This window comes from Carex rostrata, chromosome 28, assembly GCF_964058835.1.
Source record: "Carex rostrata chromosome 28, lpCarRost1.2, whole genome shotgun sequence".
NCBI lineage: Eukaryota > Viridiplantae > Streptophyta > Magnoliopsida > Poales > Cyperaceae > Carex > Carex rostrata.
This window is the reverse complement of record NC_135945.1, coordinates 1,319,039-1,325,121: the sequence shown is the minus strand read 5'-3', so window position 1 is coordinate 1,325,121 and position 6,083 is coordinate 1,319,039. Positions and strand designations below refer to the sequence as shown.

At 29.6% G+C, this 6,083-nt stretch overlaps 1 pseudogene; it reads right to left on the bottom strand.

Annotated features, from left to right (window-relative positions):
• Positions 1-329: 329 nt before the first annotated feature.
• LOC144545479 (BTB/POZ and MATH domain-containing protein 1-like) lies at positions 330-6,083 on the bottom strand (annotated as a pseudogene).

The following is a 6,083-nucleotide window of genomic DNA, read 5'->3' as shown; positions in this document are numbered from 1 at the left end:
TCCTTAGTTTCATATTCCTCAAAAATCATACTGAAAATAATATTTTATAGATTAGAGATGTCGAAACCACTCCAACGCCATCTCATCTTTGCCAGTTAAAGTAAAGTTGATATATAGTTGCATGAAAACACAGATTCTCTCTGAATCTCAATTTGGAAAAGGTCAACTTATGTGTGTTACTGTACTAGTTTATATTATGAACTGTTACAGTATCCATTATATATGTTTTCAGAAAAAAGAACTAGCAGAAAGCAAAACAAGCTATATCTGGGTCAATGCTTGATGTGAAATACAAGCACAAAAAAGAAGAACAAAAATCTTATGAACAGTTAAATTGGTTCAACTGATCGACACGGGGATTCCGTACCAGATTCTTCACACTGGATCTCATCAATTGAGATTCCGTTGAGTTTATGCTGGATTTCTTGGATTATCACAGGGCAGCATAGCTTTAGATGATCATATCCGTCCATTGATTCGATTTTGGTATAATTTTCTGATACTGCAGTAAAACCAATACAAACTTCCTTTAATTGACGACAGTTATGCTACTCAGCGATTGCAACTGTCTCAACAGTAAAAGTTTTGTACAGTTTTGCTTCACACATTGACTTAAGTCTATCTAATGCGTACCGATCTGCGGCTACGAGCAAATGCTGAGTCATCAAAATATCATCTGTGATCAAACTCGAATCATCATCATCATCTCCATTATTATCATCGGGCAATGAATCCGTGTATATAAAATGAAGCAATGACCTGAACACTAGCGGCTCCATATCATAAATTTTTATCTTGGTCGAATTATGCTCATGCATCATGCCATACAACTCTGCTTTGAAAACCGGTGAATGAGTCGCTAACACGAGCCTATGCGCATGAAAAAACTCACCATTTACATCGAAAATAACATCAGACGTCTCTTTATCTTCTAACAGTTTACCGAAATGCAAGTGCAAATCCGACGAAGGTACCGTGACAGGGCAAGCAGAAGCGCTTAGAACCGTAATAGTACAGACAATAACAAAATGATCATTTGTTACATACGAACCCTTCAAATCCTCGACTTTTACAAATCTTGGCCAACCCCATCTGTACCCGGATTTCTCGAAAACATGACAAGTCCGGTTTGACTGAGTAGCAGAAGGCCGACCGGTTTTGTCTAACAAATTGAAATCGAAGATTGCACTCACATCCTTCGAGTCGGTACGGAGATCGAGGAAAAGAGATAGGTACGCGTCATTTGCAATCTCCTTGTTTCCAAGAGGATAGCATGTTATGGACCATTCATGGCCACCGTCACGGAAGGATGGGGAGGTGATGTACTCGCCGGTGTTGATCTTTTCCAGTTGTGAGAAGCCGATTTCGTACCGGTACGATCCACTGGCGACCTTGGAGAGTTTCGTGATGTCGGTACCGTTGTTTGTGGCTATAGAAGCCATCTCCAATGGAGAGTTGAGCAAATGAGCTGAGGAATGAAAGAATAAATGAGAAAGCAAATTTGGGGATAGTTTATTTGAATAATATATAGGAGCTGTTTTGTAAAGTTGACACAGAAAAACAGATATATTTTATTATTTTTTTTCCTTAGTTTCTTTCCTTCTGGTCTAAATTTCCGGTTTGTTGCTTCCAAATTATTAATTACTTCTTCTTCTTTTTTTTGTTTTAAAAAATATTTTATCAAAAGTACAAATCAAGATGTCAATTAATGACACTTTTTATCCACTTATCCGATCTATACCATATTAAAAAAAATATGAGTAAAGGTAAATACTTTTTATTGTTATCATAATGAATACATGTATGAAAATGCCTTAACCCAACCCGTATTGTATCCATTGACACCCCTAATTCAAATGCTACCTGTACAAAATTGGTTTTGTTAAAAATGTAGAATATAACTTAATATATATCAAGCAAAACCAAAAGAAATTGGATACTTAAACAATCTAGCCTAATAAATCTATAATAAAAGAACGAATATTAATTAAACTAATTATTTCAGTTGAAACAAAATAAAATTTGCTCCACAAGAATTCAAAATTCCTAGCCCGGCTCACTGGAAATTAAATCAAGAATTATTTTCTTTTTCCTTTATATTGTTCTTAAAAGAAAATAAAATGTGTTCTAATTCGTTGAAGTTCAATAAAAAATTAAAAATGGAGAGTCAGGTTAAAAGGCCTCATTTTTTGTCATATATAAGATAATACTAGTATCGTACCCGTGCGTTGCAACGGAAATATATTATAAAATGAAGAAGATCAAGAGTTTGATTTACAAATTGAATTTCAAACTTTGATACAAGTAAAGAGATTTGATAAAAAAAAAATAGCTTGTAGAAATATATACATCCCATAGGCAAAAGCCAAAATAACAAAAAAGATTTAGTAAAAGTGAATTCATATTAATAAATTAGTTGCTCCATTTTGTAACACTAATTATAGTTAATGTCACTAAAATCCATTCTCAATATATGTTCTCCATATAATTAACAATTGCAACTAAGAACGAACTTGAACATACTAATAAAAAAGAATATTTTATCTTATCAAAATTGAAGAAGTAAAATTGTAAAAAGATTCACTATAGCTTAAATTGAGTATGTATTAAATTTGGAGATATCAAATATAAGCCGATTTTTTTATTTATATCCAAAAAAATATATAAATTTAAAAAACTAACCGAACCGCTTGTTTTTTTTCAAAACTACCCAAACCGGAAAAAAAATTTCCGATTTCAATACCAATTTTCGGAAAAAAAAATTTCCGGAAATTGGATCCTAAATCCGGAATAATTTTTTCCGGATTTAGGATTTCTTTTATTTTTTATTTTTTTGCTAAATCCGGAATAATTTTTTCCGGATTTAGGATTTTTTTTTTCCGAAAATTATTTTTTTTAGGAAATTTTTTTTTCAGTTTTTATTTATAATTTTTTTATTTTTTGTATTGAAGTATTACAAATATTTAATATATTTTTTAAAAAATAGATGGAATACTATATAATTTGATTTATTCGAAAGACTGCTACAAATAATCCGGATCAACATTTTTCATGCCAGATTTTTTACGGCCATAAAAAAAAAAATATAATATAATATATGTATATGTATATGTATATGTATATGTATATGTATATGTATATGTATATGTATATGTATATGTATATGTATATGTATATGTATATGTATATGTATATGTATATGTATATGTATATGTATATGTATATGTATATGTATATGTATATGTATATGTATATGTATATGTATATGTATATGTATATGTATATGTATATGTATATGTATATGTATATGTATATGTATATGTATATGTATATGTATATGTATATGTATATGTATATGTATATGTATATGTATATGTATATGTATATGTATATGTATATGTATATGTATATGTATATGTATATGTATATGTATATGTAGAGATGGGCTATGGTGCATTGCAATGCATAGGCCATGGTGTGCATTGGACCATAAATCACCGATTCAAAGTCCAAATGACCGATCCAAACCGTTCATCTTGTTCTCCATATTAATATGTGCTTGGAGACCAAATTTTATATTTTGTGGAATTTTTTTACTATTTATTAAGCCACTTTGAAAATCGCTGATCCAACGGTGACTGTTTGGAACAGTAAAATCAGAAGCCACCGTTGGATCAGCGATTTTCAAAGTGGCTTAATAAATAGTAAAAAAATTGCAAAAAATATGAAATTTGGTCTCATAGCACATATTAATATGGAGAACAAGATGAACGGTTTGGATCGGTCATTTGGACTTTGAATCGGTGATTTATGGTCCAATGCACACCATGGCCTATGCATTGCAATGCACCATAGCCCATCTCTGTATATGTATATGTATATGTATATGTATATGTATATGTATATGTATATGTATATGTATATGTATATGTATATGTATATGTATATGTATATGTATATGTATATGTATATACAATATAATATATGTATATGTATATACAATATAATATATATGAAAATGAAGATATAAAATATGAGGTATGATGAGGTATAAAAAATATGAGATATTGGAACCCTCGTTTAGTGCCTTAAAAATTCAGTTTAAGTTTTCGTTCAATGGTAGGCATTCAACGATCGGTATTTTCAAAGTTTTCTTTTTTTTGAAAACTTGGTAGGTGCTACCAAGATAATATTAATAAACTTGATTACAACAACTATTCCTATTACAACACGACTACATCAATAATTTTTTGTGTTTATACCCTTTCAAAGTTTTCAAAGTTCAAATTTTACATGATGGATATTTTCGTTATTTTCAAAGTTCAAATTCAACGATTGGTATTTTCGTTCAACCGTTCAACATGATGGATATTTTAAAATGTGCTTACAGATCAAATTTTACATTTTTCTAAATTTTTTTACTATTTATTAAGATGGGTACAAAAATTCAATGGTATGAATATAGCGATTTTGTTAAATACTTAATAAATAGTAAAAAAATTCAAAAAAAATATAAAATTTGATATGCAAGCACATTTTAACATATATATTATATTTTATATACATATATATTCATATATTATATTATATATACATATGCATATATTATATTATATATACCTATACATATATATAGGCTGTGGCTAATTTGCTGCCGGCAGCATTTCTGCCGGCGGTGCTGCCACTGTTTTTTCTATTTTTTGATGTTCAAATGACAAATCTAAACCGTTAGATGTTTAATCTATATTATAATCTACTTGGAGACCAAATTTTACATTTTTTGGAATTTTTTTACTATATATTAAGCTGGTTTGAAAACCGCTGATTTCAATGCTGCAGAAATTTACTGAAATCAGCGGTTTTCAAACCAGCTTAATATATAGTAAAAAAATTCCAAAAAATGTAAAATTTGGTCTCCAAGTAGATTATAATATAGATTAAACATCTAACGGTTTGGATTTGTTGTTTGGACATCACACGGCTAAATATAGCCCCGGCAGCACCTCTGTCGAAATGCTGCCAGCAGCAATTTAGACAGACCCCATATATATATATATATATACATATATTATATTATATTAATTTTTCTTACGGTCATAAAAAATTCGGCATGAAAAATGTTGATCCGGATTATTTGTAGCAGTTTTTCGAATAAATCAAATTATATAGTATTGCATCTATTTTTTTTAAAAATATATTAAATATTTGTAATACTTCAATACAAAAAATAAATAAATTATAAATAAAAACTGAAAAATGAAAAAAAAATTCCTATAAAAAAAATTTTCGGAAAAAAAAATTTCCTAAAAAAAAAAATCCTAAATCTGGAAAAAAATTATTCTGGATTTAGCAAAAAAAAAAAATCCTAAATCCGGAAAAAATTATGCCGGATTTAGGTTCCAATTTCCGGAAAAAAAAATTTGATTGGAGAGCTGGTATTAAATCAGAAATTTCATCTTTCAATCATAGTCATTGGCAAATCATGACATCTACGTGCATAATATAAGAATGGAGATTGTTTCATAAATAAAGCCATGATACTATGCATATTGCATATTGTTTCGTACTATGGATTAATATTTTTACTTTTAAATTCAAATAGTCATCAATATATAATCTCTATATTAAAATGTATTTGTTAAATCAAGTGTTAAAGAACCGGTCCATTATGTCGGTGGCTCGAACATTTTGAGTCCGCATTCTCACATTAACCTACCATTTGAGTTAAATTTTAAACCGTGCGATCAGAATTTAAACCAATCCAGTCGCACCTGTAACGCATGGAACTCTTTAATAATAATTCAGATGTAAATCGGACGGTCCAAATTTTAACTCAAAACTTGAGTTAATGGTTCATCTAAGTTGGCCAACAAACTTCTACGTACCTAGAGTGATTCATTTAATATTTTTACTATCCATTGGTTAGATTAGGTATGAATTTAGTAGAATATTGTGTTTTCAATACTCTATTTTTTTTTTCTTTTGCCTTTATAATTGATGAGCCAGTCACCTGTTCCAGTTTCCATGGCTAATTCCACCACCTGTCTTCTCCTATTCTTCCTCTCCTGTGCTGCCAATTCCAT